This window comes from Vigna angularis, chromosome 8, assembly GCF_016808095.1.
Source record: "Vigna angularis cultivar LongXiaoDou No.4 chromosome 8, ASM1680809v1, whole genome shotgun sequence".
NCBI classification, from domain to species: Eukaryota; Viridiplantae; Streptophyta; class Magnoliopsida; order Fabales; family Fabaceae; genus Vigna; species Vigna angularis.
Window position 1 is genome coordinate 12,499,500 of NC_068977.1, and position 16,786 is coordinate 12,516,285.

The 16,786-nt window shown below is 33.2% G+C and overlaps 1 pseudogene; it reads right to left on the reverse strand.

Annotated features, from left to right (window-relative positions):
- Positions 1 to 1,332: 1,332 nt before the first annotated feature.
- LOC108344420 (pentatricopeptide repeat-containing protein At1g20300, mitochondrial-like) lies at positions 1,333 to 2,627 on the reverse strand (annotated as a pseudogene).
- Positions 2,628 to 16,786: the final 14,159 nt, after the last annotated feature.

Below are 16,786 nucleotides of genomic sequence, written 5' to 3' on the forward strand. Positions count from 1 at the left end.
ACTGAATGAAAAAGAAACATTGGGTTTTGAGGTATGAGATGGGATGAATCGAGAGTAGAATTGGAAGTGGGTTTAAAGTGTAGTTATGCTCTCTTTTCTAAAGTTGTGCTTTTGTTATCTTGAAAAACCATAATTCTTGGAAGCCCAACCTCATTACAACCTTTAAAAGTCCTTGAGATTCATGCTGATTGTGTGTGTGGTTTGATTGAAAATGACTGGCAATTTTAATTTGTTCAATTTCAGTGGAAAATGAGAGAAACACATCCTTGTAAGATTCTAGAGAGAATTTCCTTGGTTAGAATCAATGGTTCTTCCAATTGATTGTCTTGAAAAATTTGCTGCACTTTTATCCTTCTTTTATTTGATAATTGGATTCACCATTTGCTTCTGATTTTGAATCTGTAGTTTGGAATGCACAATTTGTCTTGTAAGGACTATGAAATTGATTTCTCAAATAACCAATTTCAAAGTTTGAGTTTTGAAAAGCTGTTGGGATCTTATTACTTTGCTTGAGGACAAGCAAGATGCTAGGTTGAGGGGAGTTGATAAGTCCAAAAAAGTAGTAAATTTTCATATGAAATTTTGGCACTTATGTTTTAAATTGTGTACATTTGTATCAATTCGTCCCAATCTAAGAAAGATGAAATGTAATCATATGTTTTCGAGTTTTTGATTAAAAGGAAATCATTTGATCCCTATTTTGTATATGTTCCAGGTAAATTAAGAGATAAGAGAAAAGAGAGAAGAGCAAATCCTGCAATAATTCGCCCAAGCTAAAATGATCTCGCTTAAGCTAGATTCATCCAGGAAGTCATTGATTTAAAAGTCATTCTCGCTTAAGGAAAAATAATTTAGCTTAAGCGAAAATGACTATCTTCTCCAAGAAGTTTCTTCTCGCTTAATTGATAATCATCTAGCTTAAGCGAGAATTCGCGCAATATATATACTCATGAGTCAGAAAGAAAGAGATGGAGGGAGCTGTAGAGAAAAAAATCACAGAGTTATCAAAAGGGTTGTTCTTTCACTTTAGCTGTAAAATCTTCTTCTTCATCTGTTAGAATGCTAATGGCTACGATGAGTGGCTGATCTTTTCTCTTGGGATTGAATGTAATCGATTCGAACTCGGATGTAATATGGTGATATTTATGTATAGCATTTCTATTTTATTCAATATTAGTATTTTTGTTCTGCTCTTAGTGCTTGATTCTATCTGATCAATAGTTTCATGAATGTGGGTTTTAGTTTTGACTGGAAAGTATTTCTAAAATCTGATCTGAACAAGAATACTTGATATCCTGTGATGCTAGGAATAAATTTCAGTTTATCAATTGCTTATAACACTTGAATATAATGCTGGACAGTTTGTTGGATGTGTGAGGAATCAATATTCAAGGAATTGATCTTTCGAATTTTATATGCGAGGAATCGGTATAAATGACTTTTGTGTGTTGCATCAATATTCATAATTTCAGTTGCTATATGTTTATATTCATTCAGATTGCAGACGAGTGAGATAGATGAATTCAATCCCAACTTGTAATGACTCTCAATGATGAAATTGTAGCTAATGGTATCTGCAGGACAACCTAGCCTCTTTATCTGATTGTAAACCTGCAATACCTTCTCAGTCCTCCCAACCTTAACATGAACCCACATCAAACTGTTGAAAGAAACAACATTAGGATCACACCCTACATCAATCATCTCCGCGAAAACATCATGAGCACACGTAATTTGCCCACATCGACACAACGAATCAATCACAATGCTGTAAGTATAAACATTAGGCTTAATCTCAGCCATCTTCATATCATTAAACACCTCTTCAGCCTTAGATATGTTACCAGCACGACACCACCCATAAACCAAACTAGTGTAAACTAAATCATCAAGCTCAAACTTATGCTTGAGACTATCAAAAAACGATTGAGCCTCATCTGCCCTTCTTTTTTTACACAAGCTACTGATCACAATTGAAAATGCAACCTTATCGGGAGTACAACCATAGTCCTCCATGCGGTTGAAAGCGTGGACCGTCTCCATAGGTAATCAAGCCCTCACGTAGCGACGGACGAGAACGACGAACGTGTGAGCGCTGATTTCGACGTCGCGAGTCTTCATGAGGTTGATCACGTGCCACGCAAGGTTGAAATGTCTCAGCTTTCCGGCGAGGTCAAGCATCTCGTTGTAGGGCTCTGGCGAGGGGGGAAATCCGTCAAGGGCGGTGGCCCAATTGAAGAACGCGAGGGATTGGAGGAAGGGGATGTCGTGGCGGATAGCGCCGTATTTCTCGATGACGTGGTGGGCGACGGTGGGGGAAAGTGTGTGAGTGGCGGAGAGCGCGAAGAAGTCAAGGGAGAGGTTGGGGATGGTAAAGTTGGGTGCAGGGGAGGGGCATTGGGGTTTGGTGTGGGGTATTTGCGGTTGTGTTCTTTGATGGCGGCGTGGAGTTTGTCTACTAAGGTGGTTTCCTCGGAGGATAGGTTTGGAATTTGGGATGTGTCGTTTGAATAAGGTTGGAGAAGAGGTTCGGGAAGTGAAGCCGAAGAACAGTGTTGCTTGAAAGTGCAGGGCAGGAGCGGTAAGAGGGAGTGGCAGAAACGTAGGCATGATTTGGTAGAAGCCATGGTTAAGTTATTGAGAATTCAAGGTCACTAAACTAAGCCAAGCTTCGACGAGTTCCAGCGTCAAACCTCTCTCATGACCAGTTGCACCCTCCTCTGGAAGGAAGGAGCTCTTCGACCACTTTTCCTCTCTCGAGGATGACCTCAAGTACAAATCCGAAGCTCTGAAACGCAGATGCGCACTTACACGTCATCACTCACAAATCAATACAGTGACACATTGTAAATATTTGGTGCCATATCATTAATGTATTAACTCCGTTTGGTGATACTTGATGGAAGGGAAAAATTTGACGCACATTTTATTAACTGTGGACATATTTCAAATACTTTTAAAAATGGGGACTGATTTGACATTAGGCAACGAAAGTAGGGACCAAAGAGGCTATTAAACCTTTATGTTACTATCAGTTAAGCGGACACTATCTCCAAATAAAATAAATATTAAAAATAAATAAGTTTAACAAAGTAAACATTAATCTTATTTATTTTAATATTCATCTTAACATATGCTAACCTTATCTATTTTTATTGTTTATATTTATTTAGTTAGTATCAGTTAAATAAAAGCTATTGATAAAAAAATATTAAAAATGAATAAGGTTAATGTCAACTTTGAGACCCTAACCATATTTATTTTTTATATTTTATTTATTTAAGTTGGCATAGGCTAAGTTATATATTTTGAATATGTCTGTTATTCTTATATTAAATATGACCTAGGATACTTAAAAAAACTAAATTTAATGATGGCTAGTATCCATAAGAAACTATAAAAATTTGTTAGTAATTGCTGTTTTTTGACGAATTATTGACGAACTAAAATCGTTGGTAAAAATGGATAAGAGCCCAATAACTGTTGAAGGAAATGAGAGAAGTTGAAGACTACATAAGCTTCAAACAATTGTTTTTGGAGAAGCATTACCCAAATAGCATTAGGTACGCTAAGGAGGTTGAGTTCCTACATCTGGAGCAATGGAAGATGTTAGTAGGTTCTTATGCCTTTTAGGTTTGAGTACCCTAGCAAGGTTCTACACCCAAAATTATCTCTAAAACTTAAAAGTGTAGAAAGTTTAAGGAAAGGGTTGAGGCTTGAGTTGAAGAGGGTAGTGATCCTATGTGTGTGAGAGAGTGTCTTGCCTTGGTGGAGAAGGCAAGGTTGAGCTGACTAGTCAAGTGGTTCGCCATCATGAACGTTCTGCCAAGGAAAAACCCAAATTGCACCAAGCAAAGCCTTATCCGAGGCCTCAACACCAAACATTTTGGACAACATCGTTGCGTCCAATGTAGCTATAGCTAGTTAACAAAAAGTGTTTTGTTCCTCATCAAGTGAGACATTTTGCTAAGGATTCCCTAACCAAAAGGAACTCAATGGCTACAAGTGGAGGGAAACAAGGAGGAAGAGAGGTGCATAATGTTTTGTGGTCTTAATCCGTCTAGTAGATGCTAGAGATGGACAAACGATAGAGGTTCCAATGATGGAAGTGTTTTTGAATGTGTTTCAAGAATAAGTGCTTGAGTGGTCACCAAAAAGAGAGGTGTAGTTCATAATTAACTTGGTGCCTCGAGTAGGATCAATGCTAATAACATCCTATAAGATGACCCCTACTAAGCTAGTGGAGCTGAAGAAACAGATTAAGTTGTTGCACAAGTAGTTCATCAGACCAAAAGTATATTTTTGGAGAGCACTAATACTTTAGTGAAAAAGAAAGATGATGGATCGAAGCTATGCATAAACTATAAACAACTAAACAATATCTCAATAAAGAACAAGTATCTATGTCTCAAGAATAAATAATATAAATTAAATTTAGAAAATTATTGTTATGAAATAATTAATTTGTAAAATTAAAATATTAATACGTTTTTTATAAAGTTACTTGAATTTAAATAATAATTAATTTTTTAATATAATTTTATTTTATTTTAACTCAAATAAAAAAATCAAAGTGAATAAAATTTTAAGACCAATCTAAACCAATAATAATTATATATATATATATATATATATATATATATATATATATATATATATATATATATATATATATATATATATATATATCATTTTATTTTGAGACTAAATTATTTTTTTATCATATTTAATTTTCATATCAACTTTATGGTAATTTCTTTGTTTAAATTTAAGATAAATATAAAGTAATTTTTTCTTAAATCTTTTTTAAAATAAAAAAAAGTTATTAAACAATTTAACTATAGATAATATATAAAAAAATGTTTATTATTTCAAACTTAAATAATATAACTTTTAAAATAAATTTGTAAAACATAATTTTTTTAACTTCATTTATTCCACATGAAATATATTAGAAGACTTTATTTCATAAATCTTTAATTTATGATTCCATTTATGGTACGAGGTGTTGAAGATGTACTCAATTGATTATGCACCTTCTTCTACGACATATCATTATTAACTACAATTACATTGTATTTAATTATTAAATGTACAAATATAATTTTTTTTCAAAAATATATACTTATTATTATAATCTTTTTTTCTTCAATCTTTTATTGATATAATTTAATTTTAAATTTTATTATCTAACTAATATTAAATGATATTGATTTGTCACATATTTAATTTTTTTATTTGAAAAATAAAAATAAAAAATTAATTATATTAAATACGATAAATTTTATATTAATATTTTAATATAAATTATAGTTATTAAATTGTTTACGTTTTGCAATTTGTGCAATTTGTCACTCCTTATAGAAACCCAAGTTCCCGCTCAAAGGATCACATTTTAACGTTCCTGCTTAGAGAAATCTAAAGCTCACATTCGATCTTTGGCCATGCTGCCAATTCCCGCTTCTGCAAATTCCCGGTTAGAGAAAATCTAAAAGCTCACGATCCATCTCTGGCCAAGCTTCAGTTTCACTGTTTGTTCCTATTCTTGGGTTCCAAAACTTCGGTTTCACTGTTCGCTCGGAATCGATAAGTCATTCTTCTATTTAAGCCATTCTTCTGTTCCTCGATTTTCTATTCCATCTTCTGCTTCTAGGGTATGCTCCACTTCCAAACTGTAATTCATTCTGGCATTCCGCTCCCAATCTGCAATTCATTGTGGCATGTGCTTTGATTAATGAAAACAGGTATGTAAGAGTTCTTTTCTTGTTTTATATGGCACTGATTTTGTTGTTTTATTTTTTATTTAGTCTTTTTCTTTATTTTTATTTTTATTTTATTTGCCTAATTTATTTCTGATTTTATAAATATTAATTTGTTAGAAATTAATGTTTTGTTTATTGAAAAAAAAAATTTAGGTTATCTTACACATATCAATATTTTTAGTCACTTTCTTATCATAAATAAGTATTAATTTGTTATTATGACAACTTTGTCAGTATTGCATTTAAGAAGCCAATTCCCATGGCCAATATTCTCCGGCTGGTTATGTATAATATTCATGCTGCAACAATTCAGCTTCACGGTAATGGTTAAGCTTATTAGTACAACTACTCCATCAATAAACACATACGATTGTTAACTAGACAACTTATTTGGGAGAAGTTTGGTATATGAGTATCTTTTAAATCTTTATGAACATATAATAAAAAGGATAGATTTTAGTTTTTAAATTTAAAAAATAAATAGATATAATTTTTTGTTATGTTAAACCGTATTCCATACTTATATTTAAGTTAGAATTTATCAAAATAATATAAATAATTCAAATATCATCTGCCCAAAACAAATGAATTCGTCAAAAAATAAAAAATAAAAACATATTTAAGTTTATAAAATGTGTCTAATTATCAATAGTTCACCTTTGAATCATTCATACCATCTTCATTAGGTTCTTGTGAAGAAGAAAAAAGATGTTGATGCATGTGAAGAAGACGGAAGAGTGATGGGATTAGTCTCTCCTTGTAATAATACCATAGCTGTTTTGGACAGACATTGATTCAAAAGGTGTTCATATTATGACCTTTGACACAGCTAGTAACATTAGTAGGTTTGATCCTTGCTCTGTGTTCCCAAAACCTGTTTTCAAATTCTTTGATTCTGTGTCTCTCTGAATTATCCTTGGCGCATTCCAATCCAAATTGTTATGTTTTGGTGATCTGAAATTGTGAATCGTGAATACCAGTAACTATACGCTGAAATTCACGTTTGATTGCGAAGCACAAGTTGTTTTTGGCAAGGCTTTTCTACAATCGAAATTAAGATGCGGCGTTTTTTGGCAAGGCTTTTCTACAAGTTGTCTTGGTGTCTCCGTAGAAGCGGAAATGAAAGTTCTTGCGGTTCAATTTCCGGCCGTTATGGAAATTTTCGGAGTTGAATTTCATGCTTGAGTGATTGGTTCAATTGAATCGGTACAATGAACTGAAAAAGCAAGTCGTTGAATTCGGTGCTACATCTCAGTGTAAATGCAATAAAAAATTGCAAATCCGTGAGCTGATTGAATCAGTGCGATTCAGATCCAATCAATTTATTGAAACCCAAGGTGAAGATCACGGTGAGAATCTGTGCTAAAACGGTGGCTGAACTAGATTCAAATTCCGGTGAAACCAGTGATCGGAACTGTATTGGAGGTTCAATGAATCCGACGATCGATCAGACTTGGCGTCGGACCTCCGCCAGCGACGTTTCGAAATCCGGCGTTTATTGTTTTGCCGCGGTGTTGTTTCTGCTACCGCAATTTTAGTGAGGCACACAATCTATTAGATGAATTGGTAAAGCTAGCTAGTACACTGAAAGCAATGGGTTGGTGCTTTAATTTGGGTTCATTGAAGAATTTAAGCAAACATTTCATATGCTGATCGGTGTAATTAAGTGGTCGGTTAAGGTGAGTGGTGCATTCAAAATAGTGCAGTTTTGATGCGTTTTATTCCAGTGAGGTGCATAATAAATTATCAAGCATATTCGGTGCGTCAAATATGTGTTTGAAAGTAGTTCAAAGAGTTGTCGTAATTCAATTGCGATTTAATTCTGTCAGCAGGATAATCTAGACGGTTGCAATAACGATTGAATTCAATAGATTCAATGAAGATACACTAGTGTTAAAAGACTTTTAACGTCATTCTTTAGACATCTGATCCTCGAATATTTAACGTAAAAATTGACCGATAATATTTTTCATAAATAAAAAGTCTAAATACTCATATATGTCGACTCCCCCGAATAGATGTCAAAACTAAACGAAAAAGTTAAAAAAATATAATTTTTTATTCTATTTAGACGTCTGTTATGGAGGGAACCGACTTCTGAAGCACTTTAGACGTCTGTTAATTGGGGAACCGACGTCAAAACCCTAAACCCAGAAATTTAAAAAGTCACTTTTTGACTCCATTTAGACGTCTGATCTCGCCACTCCGACTTCTGAAGCACTTTAGACGTCTGTTAATTGGGGGAACCGACGTCTAAATTTTGGCATTAAAACACCGTGAACACGAGACAATCGTTACGCGCACTCATTGTTCATCATCTTCGTCGCGTTTTCTCTCTACGAGTTACGCTTTTCAGGTTCGTTTTCTCACTTTTGCACCGTTTTAAACTAATTTTACTCCGATTACATCACTCTTTGATGCATTATCTTTCATTTGAACCGATTAAAATGCGTTTTCGTTGGGTTTTGGTGCAGTTACTCTCGTGTCTTTAGGCGGCGTTCTATGGTGGCGATTTCTTGCGTTTTGTACTTCTCCAATTCCCTCCACTACGTTTTTAAAACCATCCAATAAAAAAAATGTACAATACATTCTCTTCAACTAAAATATAAAGTTGTAAACTCGAATCACCATGAGTCAGGAGCAACCTCAGAGACGTCTAACCTGTATGGATCGGACGTCTATAGAGACATCTAACCTAAAGGGTCCGACGTCTCATTAACGTCACCCATATAGACGTCGGACAGAGATCAGACGTTAAAAGCCCAAAATAACAGACGTCTAAAGTCCTTTTTGCACTAGTGATAGAAGCAATTGCAAATTTAATTTCACTTTGTGCCTTTATCTGTTTATCGCTGCAGTGAAGCATAATAGAGCTTCTTGAAGAATTGGATCAAGGATGGTGCAATTATACTCAAATCCATTGAAGCATATCCATTTTGTTTTTTGTGAACTCGGTAATGGTGATGAATTTGATTGAATACGTGGAATTTGATTCATTTGGTGCATTATTTTGGCTCACAGCCTGGTTTGATTAGAGTCATATCTTTTGTTACTTTCTTTTAAAGCATATTAGATTTTATTTTGATGGTTTAGTTTAGTTATTTGTATATAGTAAGTACCCTATTAAGATATCGATTGGGTCAACTCTAGTTTCGAAAGGTGCAATCTGGTTAGGTTTTTAGGACAATGAATAAAGTTCTTGTCTTCTTGTCAAATCTTTAGGAAGGTCGATTAGTTAATAAAATGATCGTCGATCGTATTTTGGACAAACCTTTTCAGTACCTGTTTCTTATTTTCAACTTCCTTATTTACATCTGTAGTGTTGGTGGTGATTGAGACATACTTCGCTTAGTTGACCCTTGGTTCCCCAAAGATGACTCGAGTAGTGGCGACGACAATGCATTGTTCACATATCCCTAACCATTCTAACCAAAGGACCTCTCCGAAGAAGAAATGTTGACTATAGACATTATCACATTAAAAATAGAAATCGATCGGTGTGTGTAGAGCTCCATTAGTAGAATGTTGAAAATGACATGCCAACGACAAACCTATTTATAGGAAGTGAAAGCCAACAATTATGTCCTTTGAACTGTCAGATTAAGACGTCTGACGCTTCGCATCCGATGTCAAAATTTCCAAAATGCGGAACAAGGCATCACAACTCCTTAGACTTTAACGGTCAATTTTTTAAATTTACCTGATCAGTCATCAACACCGAGCGTTACTACCAAATCATGTCTAAGGAGCATTACTCACATCGTAGTGAGTCCCCTGCTACTCAAGCATGGGGGCATGTGTATAGTAAGTACCCAACTAAGGTAACATGTACCTGTTGGGTCAACTTCATTTTCAAACGACCAGCCTGATTTGGCTAGACGTTTAGGACAATGAATAAAGCCCTTAGTGCCTTCTTGTCAAATCCTTATGAAGGCCGACCAGTCAGTAGAATGATCGGTCGGGTACGTGGCTAGCATAAGGATATAAAGATTAGTGCAAATCAGCTTGGTAATTGTAGTTAAGGATGTTTGGGCTGTAATTAAGTCGATAGTTAGTAAAATCCCATTATCATTTGTATAAATAGAGGGTCCGAATAAAGTAATTGGTTACATTAGTTACTATATTTAATACTTGAACATCAAAGTACCTTTAACATGTGTCATTTAGATGGCATTGGACGAACAAGAAACCCATGAATACCAAACAGAATAGAGAAAAAAAGCTTACTAGCAGGACAGAAGGAAGTGGAGAACTAAACCACCTTGGAGTTGTAGATACTCAACCAGTTTAGATTGTTATTGTTTTTTAAATTGTTTTTCTCTTTATGTGATATTCTTATTGTCACATTTTAAGTATCTATGGTTTAGTCTATTTCTTGACTTTCTGCTTTTTAGATTCTCCATTAAATTCTTTGGTTTTGTATAAGATTTTTTTTATTTTCTTGACCTTATTAATTTGAACTTATTTTTTACATATTTAATTTTGAATGTAAAATTTTGTATGAGTTGATGGAGAGTTCTTTTTAACAACTAGAGAGGAATTTGATTGAGTCTCTAGCCTTTTAAAACTGATACACGAAGGAATTGAGTCTAAAGACTAAGTGAGAGAAATAAGGTCCGTATACCTATAACTTCCTAGAATTTTTTATCTTTAATGTTCTCCACTTTTGCTAAAAAACACTTTTTAGATGTTCTAATAAATAGAATGAATCTTGTTTTTGGTCTATGATGTTAACCCAAAATCCTTTCTTTATTGTATAATAGGAATTTCACTAATATAGTATTTTTAGTGAATAATACAAAAAAGATAATATAATAAAAAATGTAAAAAATAATGAAATATTTCCTTCTCAATTATAAAGATAGGAGACAAATTTACATGGAGATGGTAAGTATTGCTTCGGTTACTTATTATGATACTAGATAAAACTATTATGACATACAAACTAGACTACCTAAGTTATTAGGTGATCCAAAAGTCACTAGACAACTTAAACCATTTGACAACTAAGGCATTAAATGACTCAAACAATATAGACTCAAGGGATATTGGGAGACATGTGCATTGACCAAACGAATAAAAGTTACATGCATTAGATTTCTACACACGTCAAACAAATAAAAATGCATTGTGTTCTTTGGATAAATGCTTTCTTTCTTTAATCTTTGATTCATCAATTAAAGACAATTTATGCATATGATAACCTTTTAATTATTTTATTGGATTTTTATTTACTTTTATAATTAATAATTAATCTCAATAAAATATTTGTTTCAAATAACTGAATGCAATATGTTTCTGTCATCCAACAAATTCAAATAAAATTTGTACTTTCCATACATCCAAACTAGAAAATAATATTAAGTAAATATAATTATGACATAATATGTCAGATTCCATTAAATTTGATAATTAACACACATTTGGAAATAATAAATCAAATAGTGATATGCCATTAATTAACTTGACAATCAATTACTAACTTGTCCACCTCTCTTTATAAATACAATGCATTATCATATGTAGTATGGGCTAAATTTCCCTTATACATACTCACTTTATATATTTATATATTTTATGTTCTTATTGACTTGAACATCGAGGAATCTTCTGGAAGTCTCTCTCTCTTATTTCACTCATGATCAAACTTTCCACGACATCTTGAAGGACTCATGGTGTTTTCTGTTAAGAACATTTAGTGTCAACCATAGGACTTGGTAAAAGTCATCTCACTCCCTTTTGAGGTATAAACCATCATTTTAGTATTATTGCACTATTTATTTTAGACATATGAAAATATCTTATGTCCTTTTCTGTTAAATATTAGAGAGAATGATAGCATCTCAAAACACTATACAAATCACGTTTAAGTAGGTTACCATTTATAGCAAGCCTATTATATTGTCCAAATAAGAAAGGACTTTTATAACCAAAACTCAAGGGATTGTATTGACCAGAAACCAATTTATAGGCATGTTTCATTATGAGTATGTCATCAAAAGAATCTTTCCAACATTTTCTATTACCAATGTGCCAACATTGATTCTCTAAAATAATTAAATTTACTTTTTTTAATGTTTGACCATGAACCAATAATAGAATTGTATTCATGTTGGACTGCAAAACCAACGACAAGTGCACTGGTCGCAGTGTAGTAAGTGATAAATATCATTCTCTCCTAAGGGACTCGTGCAACACGTGACAACTCTTTCTTTCATAACTCAATTAGACAACAAACAAAACATACAACGGTGGATTTTGGTAATGAAGGCACACCACTTTCACTCCTGCATGCACAATTTATTCTAATTTTGCTGATAAACTATTCTACATGCATCCACAATGCAACAAATCAAATATCAAATGTGGACATTAGAGACAACAGAGATAATCACGGAATGTTCCTCTCGTGAAAAAAAGTCTAAAAAGATCGCACAGTCCACTTCAAGAAAAGGACTGAAAAAACATGTCTGCTCTAACAAAGTTGACTTAAACAACGACTGCTATGAAAAGAAAAAAGAGAAAACACAAGTATCAAGGCTACAAACTCTAAACTTAGTCTAACGGACAAATATTCATGAAGCCTATATATGGAAGATATCTCAAGAAGAAAATCAAGAGGATAGAATAGAGGATAGCCAAAGAGAAAAGAAGAGCTTACAATGACATATCCATCCTAAAGAGAAAAAGAGAGAAAATAGCTCAAAGAAAAGAATACATCTTTGCTAAAGAAAAGAGAAGAGAAGAGAAAAAGAGAAAGAGATACTTTCAAGCTTAAGCGTCAAATTTCTTACTATTGTAAGAGAATGGAGAGAAACACCTGCGAGTGTTTAGACTACATTGTATTGTAATCAAATCCTCTCGTAGAGAGATTTAGTCTGAACTACTTGTAAGCAATCGTTGATTGCATTTCTGAAGAGAATTAAAATACTTATAACTGAACTCTTTTTAGTTGAGGAATCTAGGCACGGTAGTCTAGTATCAGGAGTGGTTTGAATACTCAAAGGAAATCTCGATAGGAGCTGAGTACCAAGAGTGGTGCAAATACTCAAAGGAAATCTCTGTAGGGTGCTAAGTACTAGGAGTGATGTCAATACTCAAAGGAAATCTCGGCGAGGTAGCTAAGTACCAGGAGTGGTGCTAATACTCATTTGTAATCGTGTGAAGATTATAGTGGAACCCTCTGTGGAGGAGACTGAACAATAGCTCAGTTGGAGTGAACTGGTATAAAATCTCTTGTGTGATTTTCTCTTTTCTTTACTAAACGATTCTCTTGGAAAACCTATAGTTGAGTTTTATGTTTTAAAATATAAGAACTTCCTAGCTAAACGATTCTTTACTTTTAAGGAAGTTCGTACAAAAACTACAGTAGAAACATATTTGACATGGATTCTCCAAAAATATTCAATAAATGGAAAAAATATATGGAGTGTCAAGATAACATTCCTTAAATCTTGGGTCATAAAAGAAAGTAATGACTACAATTTTATTATTGGTTCATGGTCAAGCATAAAAAAATGTAAATTTAATTATTTTATAGAATCAGTTTTAGCAAATTAGTGCTATAAGGTATTAGAAAGATTCTTCTAATGACATATTTACAATGAAACATGCTTATAAGCGGATTTCTATATTATATTATCAAATAAATCCAAAAGAATATATTTTATCTTTAACGAACTCATACTTCAATTCATGATAAAATAGAATGTGAAAGCATACCTAAATTTACCTTTAAGAATGATATGAACCATCAAATTGTAATATTCTAATAAAGGGTCTGAGGCACTTCTACCTTAGTTGGTAGTGATTTATACATGAAGAAAATATAAAAACCTAGAGGGTCGTGGGTGCCAAATGTTTTTATCGAGTGCATAGTTTGTAAGACAGGTCGCGCAGAATCCAAGTAATGATTCTGATGATCTTGATGACTTTATAAAAAGAAGATCTACCTTCAAAATACTCTCTTACGCTCAAGTTAATAAGAAAATTTGAAGGCCTATAAAAGTATAATAATAAATATGAATTGGGATGTACTTATTAGAAAATACTATGTTTATTTATAAGAGTATCAATAAATAATTAAAATCTTACAATGTGTAATAAAATCACGATAATATACCATTGAACGAGATTAACAATATATTTTATTGTTATATGATATAAAAAGATAATTATGAAATTAATATATTATATAATCAAACTACCTAAATTTATTAATATATGATAATAAAATTATTAAATATTTCCATCAATGTTATTTACCCAGTTTATGCCAATAATATTAACATTTTATATAAATTATTATTATGTAAGTTATTGAAAAATAATAATAGCATAGGAAAGATGCAGCATAAAAAACCCAACCTAACCAAATATTGCGACAAGTACAGCAACATTATTATACCGCGAGCCATCATTAGCATTGATTTTGAATATTTTGTTTTAGGTCAAGTTGAATGAGGGGTCCGGTGGTGAGAACTCCGAAGTGCAATAACAAAAGGTCCCATCTATCATGTAATCCCTTTCCTCTGCTTTGCTTCATTTTGATCCTTCAAAAAGCTGTGCCAAAACTTTTCATTTCAATTCAAAAATGCCCTTCATTTATTTAAGTCTTCTTGTACGGTTTCAAAATAACATAAATATAAAATATAGCAGTTCATGAGAAACCTAACATTATTATTTGGTCTTATCAGAACGAGTTATATTTGAATTTTTTTAATATTAAAATTTATTTTAGTGAGATTTATTCAATATATAGTAATGTTATTTGTGTTCGATCACTGTTGTACTAATTATTATTTGATTATCGTTAATTTTTAATTTCACCTAAAAACTATTCACGATTTAACATGAGAAGAATAGAAGCTTCCACATTAACAAATATATTTTAAAGTGAGTTAAAATTAAACTTATCTTTTAACAAACTAAATTAGATTAATATATATAACATTTTATAGTGAGTTAATACATTTAGTCCTTTTTTAAAATTGAGTATGTTAACTAAAAGTGTCATTTTTTAATTTGTATGTTAACTAAGTGTCAAAATGAATTTAAATTCATAAATTAATTAAACTTATCAATGATTCAAGTTAGGTGGGTGGAAAAGAATATACTTCTTTAAAATATAAATAAAACTAAACTTAAGTCATTTAATCTGTACGTTAAATAGGTTCAGTTAGGTTAAAGAGATAGGTTGATGTAACACGATAACCTTTTGCCATTTTCTTATCATATTTTTATTACAATTTTATTATAATTTCTTACTATTTATAAATATGTAGGTTGAATGTTTGTTTTATAAATAATATAATATTCTTTAATAATATTCTAATAACTGTTTAATTTATTTATTGTTAAATTATATAAATTAATACTTTGTTCTTTACTTATAATCTTCATAATAATAAGACTTTTTAAAATAAGTGAATAATCTTGTATTGTATTTATATAAATAAATGAATTGAGTGAACTCACTTTTGATTATAATACAATAAATATATAAAATAAACTTATATAATAAAATACACTAGTAAAAAATTGCATTTTTAACTCGCACATTACGCTTTGGTTTTTCTGGAACCGAAACGTATCAAAATATGGTGGTAGTCTCATAATTTTTGAAACACTATATGTCTCAGTTGTTAAGCAATCAATGTCTAAAGAGCATACTATCTCGGTTGATAGATGGACCGAGGCATATAAGCCTTTCTAATAAGTCTTGGGCTTGGACCGTGGGACCTTAAAGCCAGGAAAACCTAGCCTCTGGGTAGCGAAAGAGGAAACTTTTCCCCAAAAACCTAGCACCTCTCCTCTTCTCCTTTTTCTCGACGATGTGCGATGGTGGTGAGAGCGCGCGATGGCGCAACGAGAGAGCAGCGACGGTCCTGCAATGGCGGATGCGATGGCGGTGAGAGCGTAGCGACGATGCGACGAGAGAGCAGCGACGATGCTGCGATGGCAGTAAGAGCGCAACGATAATGCGACGAGAGAGAAGCGACGATGTTGCGATGGCATAGCTGGTGGAGCAGCAATGGCGCGACTCAGGGAGCAGCAATGGCGCTACCTACTCTAAGCCCTGCCTCGCTACCGCTGGGAGCCACCACCACCTCGTCGTGTATAACGGCTGCGAGCGCGACTTCCACCTCGCATTCGAGTGCATCGCCTCTGGAGTGAAGAGTAAGCGGTGGCCGTTGGGAGTGAAGCAGCTTCTCGATAACAGCTCCTAGGGTTCTAATCAGGATCCCCATCCCCAGTTTTAGTGCTGCTTGGTGAAAAATCTCAACTTCTCTAATGTTGAAACACATACTTAGTGTTTGTGGAAGTGTGCTAATGATGCTTTTCCAATTCTAGGTACATGAAAACTTTTCCATTTGCAAATCCAGCTTGGTTCTATCTCCATGTTGGTTCGCAGGTCTCTACTTATGTCATTGGTGTTATTGGATGGGGAACTGGTATGAAACTTGGAAGCGAATCAGAAGGGGTTCAATACACTATGCATCGTAATCTTGGAATTGCCCTTTTTTGGTTTGCCACTCTATAGGTAAATCTACTCTTGTTCTTCTTCTTCTTCTTCATATCTTAATCCAATAAAGATGAAGTTTAACAATGTTATCTTTATGAAATTTTGCAGATTTTCGCATTGTTCTTGAGGCCAGTGAAGACTCACAAGTACAAGTATATATGGAACGCATATCACCACAACACTGGCTACACTGTGGTTATCTTGGGAATCATCAACATATTCAGGGTCTTCAAGATCTTCCATCCTGATGAGAAATGGAAAACTACTTACATTGAAGTGCTTATTACGCCGGGCGTAGTTGCCTTATACTTGGAAGTCATCACATGGATTATTGTGTTGAGGAGAAAGTCTAACAAGTCTCCCTAAACTTATCATGGATACAACAATGCACAGACAGACCTCAAGTCAACAAATTTGGACCATATTCTTCATTATGTGATTCTTCCCTTCATTGCACTTGTTCTTCCATTTACCCCTTCTGCTTCCTTTTCTTTTCTTA